Raw genomic sequence first — 23,561 nt, forward strand, 5'->3', positions numbered from 1 at the left:
ATCTCAGTTTCAATTATGACAATTATGAGTAGTGAGACAGTAGAAAGAATAAAACAGATTGTTACACTGAATAAATAGTGTTGTACTGAAGGTGTGCACAGGTGTTCTGTCTACAGTGAATGGAATTTCCAGGTCATAATTAAAAAGAATCACATATTACAGTAAAAGGACAAAGAAATCATAGCGTGTATTAAAGCATTCATAGGCAAAATAACAATTAAGCAACTAGTATATTGCAAACGAAAGTACTTTTTCATGGGAGTTCTATATGCTTTGGGACAGTGTGGTTTAGAAAAGTGATTTTGAGTGTGACCTTTGGGAACAGAAAGTCATGGGTTTAGATTCTGGCTGAATGACCTCAGGCAGTCACTTAAAGTCTCTATGAGGCATTCTCATCTGCAGAAATAGGGGTAACAATTATTATGGTAAAGAATGGCTTAGACTCTCAGATTTTAATTTATGCCATTGACCAGGGAATCATGAGAGACCCACAAAACATTTCATTCTGTTCTACTTGCATTCAGATTAGAGGTCTTTTTCCTTATTACATACACACCACATGCACACATACATGCAAAGACTAAAGGAGTTGAAGAAATCCCAGAGACATTAATCCATAGATAACTAAAGGTGATGAGAGCAATGGAGGCAAATACTGCAGAAAAAAGGAGTAGTACGTATTGTGGGGGAAGAGACGCTATCATTTTATTTTTTAAGGCTTTTTTTTCACTAGTATTTTTTTTTCCCCAAATCGAGGTACTGGGGATCAATCCCAGGACTTTGTGCATGCTAAGCCTGCACTCTACCACTAAGCTATACCTGCCCCTGAGAGGTTATCATTTTAAATAATGGCATTTAAAAAAATTCCTGAAAGAGATAAAAGAGATGAGTCACATGGATCTTCGGGGAAGAGGAACTGAAAGTACAGGGGTTCTGTGTGGAGCCTGCCTGGCTTTTCCAGGAACAATGAGGAAGCCTGTGTGTTGAAGTGAGGTGAACAATGCAGACTGAAGACATCGGAAGACACAGGATCAGAGCAGTGGAAAAAGCCAGGTCATTTAATGCCCTGTAGGCTGTTGTAAGGATTGTAGGTTTCCGTGTCACTGAAATGGGATGCTATAAGAGTTCTGATGGGATCATTTACGTTTTAACAGGGTCACTTTGGCCGCTGCAATGAGAAAAGACTGTAAAGAGGCAAAGATAAGGGCCGGGAGACTGGTCCGGAGATTATTGCCGCAATCAGCACAAAAGATGGGAGTGGTTCCCAGAGAAACAGGAGCCTAGTACTTTGCACTCAGATGGTGTCAGCACAGGGTGCTGACAGACTGGGTATGTGGCGTAAGAGAAAGGAAGGCTTCAGCCTAGGCTCCTGGAGGAATGGAGTGGCTATGTACTGAAATGGGGAAAGCTTTAGGAGGTGAAGGTTTGAGAGGAAAGACCAAGAGCTCAGATTTGGACACGGTAAGTTTTAAATGCCTTTGAGGCAGCTAAGTCCAGTGTCGGATGGGTGTTTGGGTGTGTGAATCTGGAGTTCAGCGGAGTAGTCCTGCCTGGGGTTATACATTTGGGAATCGTTAGCATATACGTGATATATAAAGCCATGAAGCTGGATGAGATCATCAAAGGAGCGAGTGTGGAATGAGAAGAGAGCTTGTCTGAGGACTCGACTCCAGAGTACATCGCTATTAATAAACTGGGGAGAAGAGGAGGAGCCAGCAGTGGAGACTGAGACAGCATGGCCAGTGAGAGGAGAGGGAAAGCAGGTGAGTATGGTTCGCCAGGCATTGGAATTAATCAAGTGTTAACAAGGTGGGTAGAGTAAAGAACTGACTCAAGTACTGCTGAAAGTCATGTAAAAGACAGCTTGAAAAAAATAGAGCATCGTGTTTTAACAACTTGGAGGTAATTCATGAGCTAGGCAAGAACAGTTTTGGTAGAATGAACAGAATGGTAGTTGTGAAATAATAGAACCATGTGTACTGGTCTCTGCCTCCAGTTCCCGGCACAGAGCTCCTAAAACCTGCGTAATTTCCTAAGTGATTAGAGCACTAGGAGCATCCTTTGTCCTAATATTTGGTCCTTCATTCTGTTTCCTGACACGGAGCCCCCGAGTCTCTTGGAATTTCCTGGGTGATAGGAGTGTCTTTTGTTCCAGTTAGGTTACTTTGGGTGGGTTCCTGGGCAGCTCCTGGATGGGGCACGCTCACCAGAAAGACCTAGCCATAAGTCAAAGTTTGGAACTTTCAGCACGGCCACCGTCCTCCTCCTATAGGAAGGGAAGAGCTAGAAGTGGAGTTAATAATCCATCAAGCCTACATGATGAAGCTGCTGTAAAACCCCCAAAAGGACATGGTTCAAAGAGCTTCTGGGTTGGGAAAGCATCTAAATGCTGGGAAGGTGGTACACCCCAACTCCACGGGCACGAAAGCTTCTGCACTTGGGACCTTTTTAGGTCTCCCCCTATGTATTTCTTTACCTGGCTGTTCATCTATGTCTTTATCATATCCTCTAATGAACTGGTAAACGTAAGTAGGTCTTTCCTTGAGTTCTGTGAGCTCTTCTAACAAATGAGCAAACGCAGGGAGGGGGTTATGGGAATGCTGATTTATAGCTGGTTGGCAGATGCACAGGTGACAACTGATTGCCATCTGAAAAGGGGGGGTCACTCTTGTGGGACTGAGTCCTGTGGGATCTGATGCTCTCTCCAGGTACATGTGTCAGAACTGAGTTACATTGGAGGACACCCAGCTGGTGTCAGAGAATTGCTTGGTTGGAGAAAAACCTACACATCTGGTGTCAGAAGTGTTGTGAGTGTGGTAACAGGGTGAGAGTGAAGGAGACACCCAGGAGGAGTGTGTTTTCCCAGTGCAGTTGTTGAAAAGGTTGATTAGAGTGGGCTCAAAGGAAGAAAAGAGGGGTACTGAAGACAGGGAACTCCTTTGAGGTATTCAATGTAAATGAAGAAGAGAAACAGAGCAGTAGTTAGAGGAGTATGTGAGATAAAGCAAATTTTTTTTTTGTTTAAGATGGGAGATATAATAATGTTTATGTGTTTTTGGAAAAGATTCAGTACAGAAGGAAAATATGATGGTACTGGAAAGAAGTAGGAGAGTCACGAAGCAATATTTTCAAGTAGATGAGAGGAAGTGGGAGCTTATGCATAATGGAGTGTTTGGGCTTTGCTAGGATAGCAAACAGTTTCTCCAAAGTTACAAGAGCAGGAAGAACATATGGGCATAGATGCAGGTATCTTGGTGGATATAATGGGGGAAGCTTATGAAGATGTTTTTTGCATTGCTTCTATTTTCTCTGAGAAACAGGAAGCATGGTTTTTATTTGAGAGATTGGAGGCAGTAAGAATGAGAATGTGACAGAGAAACATGGAAGGGTTGCCAAGCAGCCCCAAAGGTCTCCCTGATGCTAAGTGAATCATCAGTTTGGGCATGTGCTTGCTCTTGGCCCCATTCATTTGGGCGGATGCAGACACGGTATAGCGCTGAGTTAGATTTAACCAAGAGTAGAAGTTTGCCAAGTATGAAGCAGTAAGAGAGAAGGAAGGAATTTTAAAGTATATGCCAAAAACTGACTATAATTATTGATCATAGATTTCAAACTGTCCAAAGAAGTGGATGAGAAGATGATGGAGGTGAAGGACTGTGGAAGAGTTTAGACCATTGTGGGACAAAAATTTGCAGGGCTTGGGAATAGAAGGAATCAGCAGGAATTAGAGAGTGGTGGTTAGTGACAAATGCTTGCTATGAAGATCAGGATAAGGAGTTCGAATTTTATTAATTAGAAAGAAGAGAAATGACGAGATCTGATTCCTCCTCCTCCTTTTCCTTCTTCTTCTAACTCACTCTAGCTGTTTTGTAGAGAATGAATTATAGCTGGGGAAGGGGAATACGAGCAACAGTAGGAGGTGATGAGAACTGGACAGACTTGGGATGTATTTTAGAATGAAGTTCCCAGAACTTGCTAATGAATTGGGTATGGGAGTGAGCAAAAAGACAGAATCAAATATTATCCTTAATTTTTTTCCAAGAGCTACTGAGGGACAACTGGCCCTCTGACACGGGGGCTGAAAAGGAGCATAACCTCTAGGAGGTGAGCAAGAGCATTTTTTTTGAAAATATTAATTTTGAGATGTTTATTAGATACCTAAGAAGAAATATCATATAATGTGTGTATAATTCTAAGGCTCAATAGAGAGATAAGGGCTGCAGTCTTAGGGTGAGCGAGAACACCTGGTTGGAGATCATCATTCTAAGTGAAGTGAGCCAGAAAGAGAAAGAAAAATATCACATATCACTTATATGTGGCTTCCAAAAAAAAAAAAAAAAAAAAAGAAAGAAAAAGAAAAGACAAATGAAACTTATTTACAAAACAGAAGCAGGACTCACAGACATAGAAAACAAACTTATGGTTACCACGGGATAGGGGGTGGGAAGGGATAAATTGGAATTTTGAGATTTTCAGATACTAACTACTATATATAAAATATAAACAACAAGTTTCTACTGTAGAGCACAGGGAATTATATTCAATATCTTATAGTAACCTATAATGAAAAAAAGTATGAAAACGAATATATGTATGTATATGTATGACTGAAACATTATACTCTACACCAGAAATTGGCACAACATTGTAAACTGACCATACTTTAATTTAAAAAAAAAGTAAATTAGTGGGTCTGCATGAGCTCACTCAGAGTGAAATGGAAGAGGAAATATGCGATGTGTTCATCAGTGAGCACAGGGACAAACATAAAGAAGGAAAACGAATATCTTTGAATAAAAAAATCATGGTTAATAAGCGATGGATTTGATTTTCAAGGAAGGCATATGATCCTTTCTTTAATTCCTCGAGGAACAGAAAACAAAACCACCTTACAGAATGTTGGGCAGTAGGAAGAAAATACATTTTTTCCTTCAAACTCCTCCGATCCTCTGTGCAACATCTGCTTTAACCAGGTCAGACATTTACCAGAGTCAGTAAGGAACCGATTCCCCATCCCCTCCCCATAGTTTTGGTAATAGAACAGTTACTGAATACTCCCAGCATATTCTAGTATTTTATGAGTCAACTGACATTTCTTTTCTTTTTTTAAAATATATTTTTTATTGAAGTATAGTCAGTTTACAATGTTGTATCAATTCCTAGTGTACAGCACAATACTTCAGTCATACTGGAAGAGAAACATTCCCTGTGCTATACAGTATAAACTTGTTGTTTATCTGTTTTGCATATAGTAGTTAGTATCTGCAAATCTTGAACTCCCAATTTATCCCTTCCCATCCCCTTTCACCCCCAGTGACCATAAGTTTGTTTGATATGTCTGTGAGTCTGTTTCTGTTTTCTAAGTAAGTTTGTTTGTCTTTTTTTTTTTTTTAAGATTCCACATATAAGTGCTATCATATGGTATTTTTCTTTATCTTTCTGGCTTCACTTAGAATGACATTACCCAGGTCCACCATTGTTGCTGCAAATGACATTATTTTATTCTTTTTTATGACAGAGTAGTATTCCATTGTATAAATATACCACAACTTCTTTATCCAGTCATCTGTTGATGGACATTAGGTTGCTTCCATGTCTTGACTATTGTATATAGTGCTGCTATGAACATTGAGGTGCATGTATCTTTTTGAATTAATGTTCCCTCTGGATATATACCCAGGAGTGGGATTGCTGGATCATATGGTAAGTCTATTTTTAGTTTTTTGAGGAATCTCCATATTGATTTTCATAATGGCTGCACCAAACTACATTCCCGTCAACAGTATACAAGGGTTCCCTTTTCTCCAGTTTATTGTTTGTGGACTTTTGAATGATGGTCATTCTGACTGGTGTGAGGTGATATCTCATTATAGTTTCAATTTGCATTTCTCTGATAATTATTGATATTGAACATTTTTTTCATGTGCCTATTGGCCATTTGCATGTCTTCACTGGAGAATTGCTTATTTAGGTCTTCTGCCCATTTTTGGATTGAGTTGTTTGTTTGTTTTTTCTTCTTAAGTTGTATGAGCTGTTCATATATTCTAGAAATTAAACCTTTGTCAGTGTCATCTTTTGCAAATATATCCTCCCATTCCATAGGTTGTCTTTCTGTTTTGCTTATGGTTTCCTTTGTAGTGCAAATGCTTATAAGTTTAATTAGGTCCCATTTGTTTATTTTTGCTTTTATTTCTATTGCCTGGGTAGACTGCCCTAGGAGAACTTCCATACCCCCAATTTTTCATTTGTGCTGTGTTTCTCCTTTCCATAACTTGATCACAAACGACATCCTTCTTCTTACCAGCTCCTAGAGATTTCCCAACAAAAAAATCACTAAATTTAAGGGACTGTAGGTTCATCTTCTCTTTGATCCTTCATACTGCTTGTTTTATCATCATTCTTCAGTAAAATTCAAAACAAGGTCCTAGACATGGCCCAGGGTTTGCAGGACCTGCCTGCTGCTCCTGCTGCGCCCCTCCCGTTTCAGTCCCCCCTCCCTTTAGGTGCTCTGTGTTTGGCCTTCTTTCAGTTCTCACCTGTGTCACATTTCTTGCTAACAGAAGGCTTTCACACCTGCTGTTCCTTTTTGCCTAGAACTCCATTTCTGCTCTGCCTACCTCAGTAAATTAGTACAAATTCTTCAGAGGTCAGCTTGAGGGTTCTTTCCATGACCCTACAGACTAGCTCAGGGTTTCCCAACAGTGGTATTATGACATTGTAGAGAAGATGATTGTTGGTTGGGAGAGAAATGCCCTATGAACTCCAGGATGCTTAGCAGCATCTGCCAGTTGTACCCCTAAGTTGTGACAGTAAAAAATGTCTTCAGGCATCGCCGCATGTCTCCTGGGAGGCAGAATTGCTTCCAGTTGAGAATACTGCCCTGGGTTAAGTGCCCTTGTTATATACTGTCATATGCTCTACTCTCCAAGTCGTGCTAGTATCTAAATGACCATGTTTAAGTGCTATTTTTCCTACTGAAATGTAAGTGCTATGTGAAAAGGGACCATTCTTGTTAAAATTTCCATCCCGAGTGCCTCGCACAGTGCCAGTTGCTAAGCATAATGGGTTAAATTGTGTCCCCTTAGAATGCATATGTTGAAGTCCTAGCCTCTAGTATCTTAGAATGAGACTGTATTTGGAGAAAGGATCTTTAAAGGGACAATTAAGGAAAAATGCAGTCATATGGGTGGGCTCTAATCCAGTGATGTTCTGGTAAGAAGAGGAAATCTGAGCATAGACATCTGTGCACCCAGAGGGAGGACCATGTGGAGACACTAAAAGAAGGTGGCATCTGTAAGCCAAGGAGAGAGACCTCAAAAGAAAGCAGCCCTGTCAACACCTTATTCTTGTAATTCTAGCCTCCAGAACTGAGAAACAATAAATTTCTGTTTTTAAACCGCCCAGTGTGTGGTATTCTGTTGTAGTAGCCCGGGAGGGGACTCTTTTATATGTCACACTTTTTAATATACTATACAGTTAGTATCCCTTGTAAATCAATTAGGATGTCTTTAGCTGCAAATCGAAAGACAGATAAATCCAATAACCAAATATTGGGAGGTAGGTGTTTCCAGGCTTGGTTAATTCATTGGTTCAACATGTCATCAAGCATTCACATTTTTCTAGTTTTTCATTCTGTCACTTCCAGTTAGTTGGGTTTCTAGGCTACCCCTCTCAAGATCTTAAAATACCCTTGTTCCAGGCATTGCATCCTGACAGAACAAAGTTGAACAGAAGAGTAAGTAGTGTTACTTTCTTTAGTTGAAGAATAAAAAGGATAATTAAAAATAAAAACCTTTATGAGGTTTTTCTCCCCTTCCCGAGATTCCACTTATGTCTGTCTCATTATCCCAAATTGGGTTTCATGTCTATCCCTAAGCCCACCATTGGCAAGATAACCACAATTGGTTTGGACTCACCAGGATTTACCTGTGGTTTGGGGATAAGATTACCTTCCCTGGGAGGTGGAAATATAAATAAAATTTGTGTTTTGTTTGTAAGGTAGGAAGGGAGAACACACATTGGTTGAGCAGGCAATCAAAAGTGTCTGCTGTCCCACAGAATAGACATGAGTAAACTCATGTAGATTAAGTTTTTAGTTTCTAGCTTCTGAATTCCCACTTGTCTTCAGTTCCCTCTCAGTGACGTAAAAATGTCTTTGGATATTAAGTCCATTTTGTATTTACAATCTATGCTGGTTTTAGAGGAAAATGTGACTCTCTTAATTCTTGCTATTAAATCCTCCACTCTACCCTTGATCATAACAGATTTTGCCTATTGCTCAATTTGGATATTTCATTTTCTTACTTCTTGTCTCTAACCCAGATTCAAGCTGTAAGTAACAGTTCTTTTCCTGCAATCAAATTCAAATATTGCTGTGCAATTCTTCCCCTAAATACATCTTTCTACTGATATTCTTCCACCAAACCATTTCCTCTGTGCCCATTGGAGTCCATGCTTCTTGGCACCTTCAGTTCTTTTCACAACATTCTTGTCTTAAGTGATGCCTACCTTTGATTTCCCCCAAGAAGTCATCTCAGTGGAGGATTCTCCTGTCTTTCTTTCCAATGGATCATGAGTCAGGAAGTCGGGGCAGCCATTTTCTCAGTTGCCTAGTGCTGTTTCTAAGACTTTACACTTGATTTTTTGTTCTAAACTACTCCTTTTTAAAACTTGAGTATTCCAAGCAGATAAGCTTCCACTTTCCTTTCCAATAAACTGGACAATGAAATATTTATCAAGAACATTAAGTACCCATATCATATTCTTCCTGCCCATTCCTCATTCTTGCCATTAATGATTGTTCTAGCCTCATGGCTTCTTTCTTCCTTCTCTCTCCCTCCCTCCCGGCATATCTCTCTCCTTCCCTTTATCTCTCCCTCTCTACCTCCCTCTCCCTCATTTTCTCCTATCTCTTTCTTTTCCTCCCTCTTCCTTCCCTTCTTTTCTTTCTCTTTTTTCTTTCTTTTCAGCTTTACTGAGGCTTAATTGATGTGCAATAAGCTCCACACATGTTTAAAAGGTACAATCTGATAAGTTTGTGAGTTATCTATTACTTCATAACAAATTACCTCAAAACATAGTGGTTTTAAACAACAAACATTCATTACCTCACTGTTTTTGTGGATTGGGAATCTGGAAATGGCTGAGCTGAGTACTCTGGCTGAAATCAAAACGTTGGCCAGAGTTACAATCATCTCAGTGTGTAACAGAGGGTGGATCCGCTTTGAAACTCACTCCCATGGCTGTTGGCAGACTTCAGAGATCCCTTTCCAAGTTCACTCATATGGGATGTTGGCTGAAGATATCAGTCGCTTGCCATGTGAACCTCTTCATGGCAGCTTGCTTTCCCCAGAGCAAGGTTTGAGAGAGAGAGAGAGAAGAGAGAGGAAATGTTTCAGGCTGAAACCATAGTTGTTTTTTGTAACCTAATCTTCGAAGTGACAACCCATCATTTCTACCACATTTTATTCACTAAAAGTGAGTTACTATACACCTGAAACTCTAGTATGTTTTATGTCAACTATGCCTCAATTAAAAAAAATGAGTCACTAAATGCCGCTCACACTTAAGCAAAGAGGATTCCACAAGGGCATGAATACGGGGACATCTTAGGTGCTGTTTACCACAATGAACCGTGACATATGTACACCATGAATCACCCCAACCAAGATAATTGGCATTTCCATCACCCCCCACCCCAATTTTTCTCATGTCCCTTTAGAATTCATTCATCCTTCCACCTTCTTTCCCTGGCAAGTACTACTCTACCATTTTCTGTCACTATAGATTGAATTTTTTGGAATTTCATTAAATGGAATCATACACTGTGTACTCTTTTTTGGTTTGGCTTTTTATTCAGCATAATGATTTTGAGAGTCATTTATGTTGTTTACATCAATAGTTTGTCCTTGTTATTATTGAGCAACATTTCATTGAATGGATATACACAATTTGTTTATCTCTTTACCTACTTATGGGCATTTGAGTTGCTTCCAGTTTGGAATTATTGTGAATAAAGCTGATACGAATATTTGCGTTCAAGGTCTTTGTGCAGAGGTGATGGTTAATTTTATGTGTGGACTTGGCTGGGCTATTGTGTCCAGTTGTTTGGTCAAGCACAGTCTAGAAGTTGCTGTGGAAGTATTTTTTAGATGTGATTAACATTCAAATCAGTAGACTTTAATTAAAGCAGATTATATTCCCTAGTTGATAAACCTCATCCATTCAGTTGAAGGCCTCAAGAGCAAAGACTGTAGTCTCTAGAAGAAATTTCTCTTAAGACTGCAACATAGAAACCTTGCCTGAGCTTCCAGTCCTTTGCTCTGTGGAATTCAGACTCAAACTGCAACATCAACTCTTGCCTGAATTTCTAGCCTGACATCCTGCCACACAAATTTCCAACTTGCTAGCTCCTAAAGTTGTTTAAGACGGTTCCTTAAAATCTCTCTCTCTCCCCTCTATTTTGGTACTGAGGGTGGTTCTAGAGAAGTAGAATCTTAAGGATGAGTTTTCTGAATTGGTTCTCAGCTTTCTGAACTTGGTTCTATAACCTTATTAGATTTAAAGGCACTAATGACTGTATTTCTAGTAGTAAAGAGAGTACTGACAGGCCATGGCATGATCTTGCAATAGAAATATGCAAAGATCACCTGATGCTGCTAAGCAAATAGTTATAACAGGTAAGGTTCTGGGTGACCATGTATTTGATGCTTATCTTAGTCACTTAAGGCTGCCATAACAAAATACCATAGATTGGATGGTTTAAACGACAGGAATTTATTTCTCACAGTTCTGGAGACTGGAAGTCCAAGTTCAAACTTCTAGCAGGGTTGGTGTCCTGTGAGAGTTCTTTCCTTGGGCTGCAGGTGGCTGCCTTCTTGCTGTGTCCTTACGTGGCCTCTCCTTGTTGTGTGTAGGGAGAGAAAGAGAGAGAGAGCAAGCCCTCTGCTGTGCTTCTCATAAGAGCACCAATCCCATCAGACCAGGACTCTTCCTCGTGGCCTCACCCAACTCAAATTATTTCCCAAAGGCCCCATCTCCAAACACCACTACATTGACAGCTGGGGCTTCAACATATGAATTTGGGGGGGTAGGACACAAACATTTAGTCCTTAACAATATGTTAGAACACTTTTGTCAAACTAATGAGTATAATGAGTTTGGATAGTTACTCCTAATCATGCTGGGCAAAGTTACAAGGGTCCTAAAAATGCATTAGGAATCTTTCCTTTTCATTATCTTCTTTTCTTTTTGTTGGGTCTTTATTCCTCTTGGTTGACTTCAGTATTGAACAAGCTCTTCTCTTGTGCTGCAAAGGGAAGCCCTTGGTTCAAGGCTTGCTTGGTTCTGGCCTGAGGCATTTTAAAAAGAGAAAGTGGCTCTTTCTTAATCCTTAATCTTTAAATAATATTCTGTGAAGAATTTTGGTTGGCTTAGATTGGGTCACATGCCTATCCCCAAATTAATTACTGGAGGATGTGTTATTCTGATTGGCTGGCCCAGGACTGTATGCCTATCGTACAGCTGAAGATCTTGGTCAATCTTATCAAACCATGTGGACTTGGCGGAGCGGGGTGATTCTGCAGAAGTATTATAAGAGCTCATTTAATTGCAAAAAGTGAAAATGGATGCACAGAACCTTCTAAAACTTCCCTAGGTGCTCTTTGCTTCCACCTCTGCTCTTACTACAATTGGTACCTGCCTTAATTAAAGTCATTATTGCATCATAATTTTCTGTTGGTCCTATCTGAGTCTCCCTGTGATTATAAATTCTGTGGGGGCAGAAACTGTTAATTTTCATCTTCATATCTCCATTGCTTGGCATAGTTTTCAGTTTATAGTGGTGCTTAGCAAATATTCATTGCTGGATTGTATCTATTCAGTTTAATCTAGTTAATTACTCTCTTGCTGGAGGTGTCATGGTCCCTGAATACTTGATATTCTCTCATTAAGTAAATCCTTCTCAGGTACCTTTTTGAAAGACAAAGTCTTTTAAAAATTCATTACTTAATGGATAAGAATCTGAAAAAGAATATACACATACACATATAGGTAGTATAATTGAATCACTTTGCTGTGCACTTGAAATTAACACAACATTGTAAATCAACTAGACTTCAATAAAAAGTGGTTAGTTTTGGGAAAAGAATCATTATTTACCTCTTACCAAAGTCTCTCTTTTTAAATTTCACTTTCAATTTTCTTAAGATAGGAGTTGGGACTCTGCCCCTTGTTTTCTGCCACCCACTGATTAAACCCTTATTTTATTCTCTATGTTGTCACCAGTTACATTCTTTTTGTAAGATCCCCTGGTCATTTACCAGTTCTTAACTATGCCATAGCACCTGGCATTGACTTTTCTTTGGTTTTCACTGTTCGGTGCATATTGCTGATTTGCATCCCAGATCTTTGCTTATTAGCCAAACATTTGTGCCTGTATATAACGTGTAATGTGCCATAGGTACCCTGGATATAAAGAGTAATGATCTTGCCATCAGCAGCTTTTAAGCTAATTGTTCACTTCTCATTTCCAATAGAATGTATACCTAGATGGTTAGAATATGCTACTAACTGAGTTTTGTATCTGCAGATGTCCTTGCCAGTCAATTCAAAATACTGTTAAAATTTTTCCAACTAAATGTGCTCTTTTGCTCAGGAGCCTTCCCTGGCTCTTCATTGCCTTCTCTATGGGATTCAGACTCCCTTGGAGGGGGCGTGGCTTCCTTTGTTAGGACCACCCACTTTGACAGTGTAATCTCTTCTGCCTTCCCCACAGTACAGTGCCTGCTTCATCGTTTGTTCTCTAAACATTGTACTTTTGATTTTCACATTCATCCTACATGTAACATGCAGGAATTAGTTTCCCTAACATCTCTGCCTTTTGAGGCACTTCCAACCAATTCCAATTCTAGTTCTTCCACGATGCCCTCCTGGACTTCCCACTTAGATGTGATTATTCCTACCTCTAAATGTCAGCAGGATTTAGGTTATGCTAATCTTTAGTTTTTGGAACCTAGAGGAGATGCATTTAGAATTTAACCCAGATCTCAGGTGGGCAAGAAAAACTGCTCAGTATCTGCCAGCTCATAGGTTTTTAACTCAATAAATATGAGATGAATGAATGAATAAATAGCTGCTGTGAAACCAGCCCTGCAGGACTGTAAAATATTTGCCCAAGAATGCTTCCATTGGCTACATAGAGCCCAGTATGGAACTTTTCCACGTGGCTCTGAGTGTCATGCCAGAAATAATACACAGGCTGTCAGCTGCCCCTGAGCAATTCTTGACAGTCTCAAACAGAGATGAGGGAGATGTGGAGCAGGGTGAGACAGGAATGAGCAGATCAGCTCCACCTCTCTGAGTGCTTAAGAGTTCATTACCTTCTACAGAAGGGAGGTCATCAAGTGGAAAAAATACTGTCAGGCAACCATCCATTCCGGGGTACTGGTCATGCCTCCGTCTGTTCTTTTATCTCTAATAATTAGATAAGGGTGTAAGCAGAATTAATTGAAGTAGCGTGGTTACCTGCCTGCATCATTTTCATCCACAGAGTCCACTGGAGGACTCCTTCAGATGCTACACTGCTTAGGAATTATATGTGTTACTTTAATTAAAAGGGATAATTTGATAATAATCAAATTGACTAAGAATTTTATTTAAATATAAGAGTAAATTAGAGCCAGATTATAGCAGTGTCAGTTTAGTTTTAAATCACCAGTCCCTTCTCATCAGGGAATTTATAGTCATTCTCTACCTCCTATTATTAGTGGAATAAACCCCGTTGGCTGTGCCAATGCCTCAAAGTTGCTTTTGTGACCTGTGTATCTTTATCTATTGTTGCTTCTGTGTCAGAGGGTGCTTTCAGACTCCTTTTGAGGTTCATTTAATTTCTATTCAACCCCAGTTCCTTTAACAAGACTTCACTGTCTCTGCTGTGACTCCTCATACATCCATGACCCCTTTGTCCCATGGTTTTTATTTGTGGTTGACATTTTTTCTTTAGAACTCTCCCTTTCTTACAGTCATGCTCTGTGTCCTGTGCAACAATAAAATCTCTGCCCATTTCTTTTCTGCACAGACTCCCTCTCCATGCTTTGCACTACACAGTGTTGTCTTTTTATTTTCTCAGCCTGGAAATAACTCTGTCTTTCTGGTGCTACTGCTATTTCTCTATTACTAACTACACTTAACTTATGCTGACAGCATTCATATTGAAGCTTATACTCCACACATCTCTAGCATCCTTCAGTTTATTCCTGACTCTTTGCTGGTGAAAGGATTTCATTCTTTTCTCCAAGGAAGCCCTGTTTTTTAGAAGCAAGATTGGTATTTGACAGAAGACCCAAGTATCTTGTGTTCCTGGGAGGCAAGAAGTAAAAAAAAAAAAAAAAAAGGAAAAAGAAACAGCAAAAAACACAGACATATATAAACTTTTTTCTAGGAGATGCTTTAAGTTTTTTCTTTTCCTTTATTTACAGCATTTCAGGTTTTCAGCAAATATACAGCAGAAAGATGTGGACTTCCTGCCTCTGGGGATTGCAAACTTCCCATTGAGCTCTGCCTGTCAAGCTCCCTTTAAGTTTTATGATCACATACTTAAAAATGACATAATATTCAACTAAAATGTGGCATAAGGTGGCAAGATCTTGTTTATTCTCCGTTTTGTTGTGTGCAGTACGGGTAATGCTTGTTCCACAGTTATGGTTTTAAATGCACATAATTTCTTTTGTCTTCAACAAACCATTCAGCTATGAAGTTTTATATTTACACGCATCAATTTAGAGTTATTGTGAATTGGGAAATGGCTTTAAGACATCTATGTAGGAAAAAATGATCCCTTTTTATCAGGAGCCTGAACTATTCAGACAGATTTCCCCTGGTCAAAGACCATATGACAGCATTCTCAGGTATGGTGAATAAATGAATAAACGAGTAATGCTAATAGACATGGAGTGAAGCTGCCAATGCATTTCATCCCGATCTTTGGAGTAATTTAGAACTTGCTCTGTTTTTTTTTTTTCTTTTTAAGAAAAACTGTCCATCAAGTTCAAACATACAATGGATAGTGTGGATAAAAGACCATCAGGCATTTATATGAAACCACAAGACATCTTTTCACTAGCTATCTCAATTTGGGATTTGAATTCAAACTCATCAAAGGAAAAAAAAAAGATCTATTAACACATTACACAGTCTTTAAAGAAAAGAATCAGTATTTTACTTTTTTGACAGTTGAATAAAAGGATTTAGACACATTTCAAATGGAGAAAAAAGGGCTTTAATCCCTTGATGGAACAGGAAGACAATCATACTATACTGGAAAGACTGCACAGACCGTTGGAGAGAAACCGCAGAATATGCGGCCTCAGCCCCATCAGATCCGAGCACAGCAGCATCTTGTCTGTTGGCTTGTTTCCTCTCAGCCTGGTTCACCTCCCACAGGCTTTACAGTAAAAGGAAGTGTAAACCCTCATCTGAGCAGGTGCTACTCTATTAGAGACGACTTAGACGGTATAACGAGGAGGGAGGGAGTGGTGTATTACTTTAACCAGATTGCAAACCTGAAGAAGAATAATGAACGTCCCAATAGCTAAATAAACGGGGGGGGGGGGGGCAGGAAGAAGACAGGGGCATGGTGCTTACAGAAGAGTCACTTTTTGTTGTGTATGGTGTTCATGATACTAAACAAATACATGTTTTTGTAAATGTCCTTTTCTGTGCACATGAAATATAGTAGACATTCAACTATTTGTGGAATGAAAATAAGAATACATTATGTATATAGAAAATTTTGGTCTAAGATGTTCAGAAACAGCTTGTCAATCAGCACCTTTGACCTTTGGGACCAGATGGATCTTTGGGTGGAGGGCTGTCTCATGTATCGTAGGGTGTTTAGCAGCCTCCTTGGCTATGAGACCCATCAGATTCCAGGAGCAACTCCCCCTGTTGGGACGACCAAAATGTTTCCAAATGTTGCCAAATGTCCCCTGGATGTCATAGCTCCTCTGATGGACAACCACTGATGAGAAAGGAAGTTACAATGAGCACACTTGGATTTTACCTACATAGCTTTCTATTCTTTCTATTTGGAAGGCTAGTTTGTGATTGGGTAGGAAGGATGGGTTCACTTGCTTTTTACCTGTTATCAAATTTATGTGAATATATTAGTTTTGTAGGGCTGCTGTAACCAAGGACCACAAATTGGGTGGCTTAAAGAGCAAGAATTTGTTGTCTCCCAGTTCTGGGAGCTAGAAGACTGAATCGAGGTGCCGGCAGAGTTGGCTCCTTCTGAGGGCTGTGGGGGAGAAGGTCTTCCAGGTCTCGCTCTCAGCTTCTGCTGCCTCAGGCGTCTCTTGGCTTGAAGACAGTTCTCTCCCGGTGTCTATAGACGATCTTGTCTTTAGGGTGTCAGTCAAACCAGTGTCCAAATTTCCCCTTTTTATAAGGATGCGAGTCATACAGGATTAGGGCCAGCCCTAACGACCTCGTTTTAACTTGATTACTCTGTAAAGACCCTGTCTCCACGCTCTGAGGTACCGGGGGTTAGAAAGCCAGCATATACTCGGGGGAGGGGGCACAATTCAACTCACAGCAGTGTACTCCAACTACTGGGCCTTTAATGCCGCAAATGAGACTCTGGCATTTAACCACTAACTGCTTTAACTTTTACTTTTTGTTCACCTCTCTGTCACATCTCTGCTGCCTGGGGGACAAAAAACGGTGTGATGTATTTTGTAAGAATCTTTACAGGACTCAGGAGAGTGCTTGACAAGGTTTTATCTGAATGAAGAAGAAATGCTCCTTTATACAGAGGTGGCTTGTCACTTTAGCTCTAATTGACATAGAATCACACCAATGAACTTGTCTATTTTCCTCTTAAGTCAAACCAGCACTGGGCTCCTTTTGAGTAACCATTATTCTTTAAGCTTATTTTAACTTTTAATTGAAAGAATTAAATATGTAAATAAAAATGAGTGAACAGAACACATTCAAATAGAATGAGAATATGCATAATAAATAATCTCTTCAATTCCTGGTCTTCTTGTCGAAAGGCAACTGTTGTTGACAGTTTCCTGTATGTCCTTCCAGAATATTCTCATGTACATAAAATTTGCTTATATTATTTTCTACATCCTCTGACTTACTCCTCTGAAGCTCTAAACACGAACTGCTCGCTCTAATTCCCCCAACTCACACACACACTAAAAAAAGCCAAGAAATTGTATGTGGCTCACATATTCTCCAAGACAGAGTTTCAGAGTCCATGATTTGTTTAGCTATGAAATAAAAGACATATGCTCGGGTTGAGTATAGAACCAAACTTAGGAAGAGCAATCTGAAGGCATTTTTTGGGATCTGCCACCACCCCAAAAGCCATAGACATTAAAGGGTGCTGACTATAGAACCAGAGCAGTCAGCCCAGCTGTGTAAGCCATCAGGAGCCTGGGTTTTCTTGGACGCTCCTAGAGGAGGCTGGGGACTGAGGAGAAAGAGGTTCCTGAAAAGCCGAGAACAATGCCAGAAAGCCAGGCTCTTCTTGAAGCCAGCATCCTCTCTGGCTCATGCGTTCCCACAGACCTGGACAGGAATGAGATGCTTGACAGGGGTGCAATCCCTGGTACCGACATTATATACAAGGCATTACTCTCGGGGCCGAGGATACTGTGGTACTAAGATACAGTCCCTGCTTTCTTGGAGCTTATATCCTGTGCTGCATCAAATAATCAACAAATCAACAAATACACCTATAGTGTAATATAGGTAGCAGTAAATATTGTGAAGAGAAATAAAGATGGATAAGAGGATAAGGCCTTGTTAAGAAGCTGACGTTACAGCAGAGACTTGAATGTATTTAGGGAGCAAGTTATGCAAAGGCCAGAGGAAGGTCGTTGCCATCACGCACTGGAAGGGCAAGTAAAAAGTCTTAATTTGGGAAGAAGTTGGCTTCCTTGTGATTTAGTGGGCTCTCTGTCCTGGAACTGTTCAGTCTGCACTACCTGCCAGGGACTCTAAAAGGATAATCCCTGCATTAGTTATGAGGTTGAGACTAGTCAACTTTGAGATCTTCCGGCTTTAAGATTCTGTATATTTTGCTTGGCATAACCATATGGCTTAGAACTTAAATAAGAGACACTTAAGTGGAGAAAAGATGCAGAAGTCTCTTTGGGGAAACAAACAATAAAGCTATAGGTTTGGAGACTGTTTATTCATGACCTTGCTCCCTGCTGACACTGAAATTTGGGGGAAATATAAAAATAGAATGAGGGCATGATGAATCAGGAGTTAAAGAAAGTTCATTTAGCTACACACAGATACGTAACTACTCTCCAAATGATTCAGAATCTGTGGGAAATGACTTATAAGAGCAGATACTAAACTTTGTATGGGAAGTAATTTTACAGGAAATAATTGTTTGTAAGTTTTGCATGATACATCATTTTAAATTAGAAAACCAGAGATAGCTGAAGGGTATTTATAGAGTTCTTTGAGCTCTTCTGAAGAAGAGCATGCATGCCACAGATTTTCACTTTCATTTTCGTTTTTTTAAACATTTTTTTTTAAACATCAGGCAGGCAGCACATAAAGGTCATTAGAATCAAAAGTTATTTACTGTTGGAACTGGAAAAAAAGGACTGATACATGTTTTTGTGTCTTTGGAGTCTTAGCAAAGAAAATATGTTGAAAATTAAATCGAAGGGTGTTGATATTTACTAGCAAAACTTCTAGAACTGTAACATGGTATTTTATCTTTTGGAGTGAAAACTAAATGCCTCAAGTGATAGGTAAAAATGTGGGCATGTTTCAGCATCAAAGTTTGGCATTCAAAGTAGACTTACATGGACAATACTCATACCTTATATTCTGACTTTCATCAAGTAGGTTTGCAAACCAGAAGGAGCCGTATCGTTTTTTTCTTCTTCCATACGCATCTCCTTTTTCCCTCTAAGCAGAACACTTACTGAAACCAGTGAAAACTATACACAGAAATTAGGAAGCAAAGCAGTGAAAGAATGGAGACCAGAAGGCTTGACTGCTTCTTAACAGAAGAGGAAAACTGAGTGACAAAAGGGTGAGATATTTGTGACACATCACGTTGTGAATCAGAAGAAAGTGCCAGGAATTGAACACACACGTTTCTAGTCTCTGGGCCAACTCCAAGCTAATTCTCCTCCTTAACTGACATTTATGGAGAACAGATGTGGTGCCACTGTGGTTTATGTGAAATTAGTTCTGCCTCCTTCTTTCCTGAACACATATGTGTATCACACATGTATACATCGCTAAAGAAGGACCATATTTTCCCACGTTCTCATTTGCTATATTTCTCTAGTAGCCTGCGGGATGTCCAGAAGAACTCGGGAATGAGGCCAAGGGATCAGTCTGAGATGGAGGTGGGGAGATGACACGCTTTCAGCACACGTGGTTACTAACATCGTTCCTGCTTTGCTTTTATTTAGTTTTTCTAATGAGGATATTGTCAGGGAGATCCATGAACCCAAATTGTACAAAATATAAAAGATTACAGAAGAGAAACAGCTGCTCAAAGCCAGGTTTACTTTTAGGACTTGTCTTATGGAGACCGCATGCCTTCAACCTGATGAAGACTGAGAACAATTTAACAGTGGGTGAAATACAATTAACAGAGCACATGGGGACGGGCATTATAGCTGAAGGAAGAATACTGTACTTCGGGGATGGCAGTTTACAAAATGATATGTATATCATTCCACTCTTAATTTTCGTGAGCTTGATTCTTATTTTCCTGTAATTGGTATGGACATAGTAAACTTGTGGAACTTAGGAGAACCTAGGTGCGGAAAAACTCATAATGAGAACTCATCTCAAATTTATCCACAGTAATTAGCTCTTAGACACCATGAACAAATTGAAATGATGGATAAGCCATGGAATGGAATGTCTGTTCGGAATATCTGACCTCCAAGCATTTGCACAGGCTTCTCTTTGTGCCAAATACTTGTCCACACCACCTCGATTGCCTGACCTTTAGTTACATCTCAGCGTTACTCCAGACATCTGCCCTGGGAGTCCTTCAACGCCCCTAAGGCTGGGTTGGGTGTCCTGTGGGCGCATGTATGTAGCTCTGGTTGTACTTCTTATAATTCTTGTTGATTTCCTTGAAGACACAGCACTTCCTAACCTGAAATTATTTCAGATTTACTGGAACTTGGAGTCAAGGGGAAGCGTCTGGGAAGAACTTAAGCTGTAAGAAGGGGTCAAATAAAGAAGGATCTTAAAAACACATTTAGAAGTTTGGTTATGGTCCAAACATCTACTCAGTGTAAGTTAGAGCTCATAAACATCCTAAAACATAGTAGTAATTTACCTTGCTAATAAATCGTAGGGGAAAAAAAGAAAATCGATTGATTAAAATACATATTTTATACCAGATATCAGGAACCCATGGGATGCTATTTAATTTCTGCTGGTACATTATCTTTCCAGGCATATATCTGACATTTAATGGAACGGGGACCAGCTGTTGTTCCTACTCATAAAATAAATACTCAGATGCTTGAGAGATGGGCAGTGTGGTGCTGAGGTGTGTGCTTGTTCTGCACAGCATCCTGTCCTCTCATCTTTGCTCTCCATCTGCTGGGAGCCTAAGCCAGGGGCAGTTTTTACTTTGAAGGTTCCCTTGGCTTTGCCCTGTCCACATTCATTTGGATTCAACTATTCGCACCCAAAAGATCAGTAATATAACACCCAGCTCCTTGAAGCAATGACAACTCTCCTTGCCCTCTTATAATGGAAGAAATTTGGACTGAGAAATTGTCTTTTTTTCTTGTTTTAGATTCTTTATAAGAGTAACAATATGATTACCTTCTGAAGATTTTGACATGGTTTTGTTTTAAAGAACAAAGACATTTCTCTGGCTTAGAGTATTTTAAGCCATGTAAATCTCTTTTGTTTATATCAATCTCAAAATGTTTGTAAGCAGTGTCACTTCGGTTTTAATTTTCACAGGACTTGTAATCTGGTCTGGTAGGTTTTGTGGGCAGCAAATAATGACCAGCTGCATAGTTTCCTTAAAAGGACATGAGAGTCTCTTAATGGGTTCCTGCTACTGGGGCTTAGGACCATTGAATTAGTGAATCTTACTTACCCTTTCGATGCCAACCTGTAACAACAGTATAGTTCGTGGACCATGAAGGGTGAGTGATACTGGAACCCTGCTGGGCTTAACATTCTGATGTTACAGGAGATCCTGAGGGAGCTCAGATGGTCCTTGGGCAGGAAAAGAGTGCTGAAATGGCAACATCTGAATGGGTCTTGTACGGGCACAACAGGAAATATTAGGAAGAAATAAAACCCCTCTTGGGTGCAGCCTGAAAAGTGATGCTTGAGGTCACCTTGTTTATGGCAAGCATAGGGTTGAATTTGCTTTTTATGCTTTGATGGTTTTCAAGAGAAGGTGAAATATCATTTATGTAAATTTTTAAAAAGCAATTTAATTATCACATCTTATAAAATGTGGAAGCTTCATTAATAGTAGCAAACATCGTCTTTTGAAAAAAAGTTATACAGTCTGCAGTTGCAACAAATTAGCTTTGAATATTACCTTTAAGGTAACTTTAAAAATATTTAAAAGGGAGAACATATGAAGAAATAGAGGTCTGAGTCATCAAACTAACTTTTCCCTAAATGAAGGAACTTAGGAGAAAAATTAAATATTTAGGATCATTTTAATACATTATTTACAACTGATTCAGTAATGTGTTAAATTGAGATCCAGTAGGAAAGGAAATAAACTTATCTGTCTCCAGGTTAACCTCACATCAGTGAAGCGCTGGGGTGGATCATGCCCACTGCATTTGTTTCTCGTGGCTGCCAAAACAAGTTGTCAAAACCTAACAGAGACTGATCTTCTCACGGTTCTGGAGGCCGGAAGTCTGAAATCAAGGTACTGGCAGAGCCACACATGCTCTGAAGGGCCTGGAGGGGAATCGTGCCAGCCTCTTCCAGCTCTTGGAGGCTCCTTGGCTCGTGGCTGCATCGCTCCAGTATCTGCCTCTGTCTGTCTTCAAGTGGCCTGCCTCCCTCTGCGTGTCCAGGTCCTTTTCTGACTCCGGTGAGGACACTCTCACTGAATTTAGGGCTCACCCTAAACCGGGGTGATTTCATCTTGATCCTTAACTAATTACATCTGCGAAGATCCCATTTCCAAATAAGGTCACAGTCTGAAGTTCTCGGATGGACAAGAATTCGGGGGGGCGGAGGGAGGCTCTACTCAAGCCACTACAGTGATTATAAATTAAATACTGTTGAAAGATAAATTAGAATCTTTTGGAGCGCTCCAGTCTTTCAGGGTTTTAGGTCGCTGCTTAAGAAACATCATAAATATATCATACATAAGGAATTCTCGAGATCAGGAAAAAAAATCAATTTTGAAGTGTAAATACTAAAATCATTAGAAACAAGCGTTTCCTAAAGTAATAGATGCCCCGAATTTCTAAAATTAGATCAGAATTTACTCCTAAATGAATCACACAAACGTATTTGCTTTTCTGATGACGTTTCGCTAGATCTTCATGTAAAATTTTTAATTCAGGGAGAATTTGCAGTAGATGTTTGTAGCCTTTTCCTATATTCAAGTGATACAATCAAAAGTGTGACCCAATGCAAGTTTTAGCTTCTTAGACCTACATCCGACTATCTGACTGTTTCTCAGGTTGTCAGAGAATTTCTCAGACATCAGAGTTGAATACACTAATTATTCCTAAGTGTTGAATTCCTTAAGTCTTTACCGAAAATAAATCTTTTTATTTCGTAGACTTTCAGACTGCCTTGCTCCCTATTCTTGTACCCGTGAACGGAAGGAGATGGTCGGCGCTGCGTGCTTTGCGTATTCCGGTGCTTGGCGCAATCAGAGCTTTATGACAAATGTGCATTCTTTTCGTATTTGATAAATGAATAATTTCAGGGCTGCTGTTTAGAAGCGTCATTTTAGACAGATAGTGTGAGCACACAGACCACGATGGATAGTGATGACTTCAAAGTCTCTGAGAAAGAAAGCCTCTCATTCCGTTTCCCAAATTTAGGATAAAGCCCACCATCTGGTCAGGGCCTGTTTGGGGACCGTGGTTCTTAGAACCTAAGTTGAGCTTGAGGACCACCTTCCAGACTCCCAGGAAAAGCATCAGTACTCCGGGGTGGGTGACGCCTGTCCACGGATGAACTTTCTTTTGCCATTTTCTCTGGGAAGAAAGACCACTGGAGAGACTGGAAGCCCACCCTGCTGCTGAGTCTTGTCAGGGACCGTCTCACACTGACTGGGCGTGAGCACCACACACCCTGGTGTTGCTGCATTGTGGCAAGGCACGTCCTCCCTGGTGCCACTGAGACCTCTGACACTCTGTCCAAAAAGCTACGGTAAATCTCAGATGCTACCAGTGTTCCCTACGAATGGACGACTTTTGCGTTTTAAGGGTTGAGGCCTTGATTGTCAGGGCACGTCTGGAGGTTAGGGGTGTCTGTGTGGCTGTGGTGTTTTGGGACCGGTACCCCGGCAACCTGTCTCGCAGCCATCCCCAGGGAGGCTG

General features: G+C 40.1%; 1 long non-coding RNA gene across 2 annotated transcripts; it reads left to right on the forward strand.

The window, feature by feature from the left end:
- The first annotated feature begins 816 nt into the window (after window positions 1-816).
- LOC141579620 (uncharacterized) lies at window positions 817-22,799 on the forward strand. 2 transcript variants are annotated; one of them, XR_012511359.1, is made up of 2 exons: window positions 817-1,763; window positions 21,786-22,799. It is a non-coding gene; the product is annotated as an uncharacterized LOC141579620 (long non-coding RNA). The 2 variants fall into 2 exon arrangements; XR_012511360.1 differs by having other exon boundaries at window positions 817-1,461.
- Window positions 22,800-23,561: the final 762 nt, after the last annotated feature.

The sequence above is a fragment of the Camelus bactrianus genome, chromosome 2 (genome assembly GCF_048773025.1).
Source record: "Camelus bactrianus isolate YW-2024 breed Bactrian camel chromosome 2, ASM4877302v1, whole genome shotgun sequence".
In the NCBI taxonomy this organism is placed as follows: Eukaryota; Metazoa; Chordata; class Mammalia; order Artiodactyla; family Camelidae; genus Camelus; species Camelus bactrianus.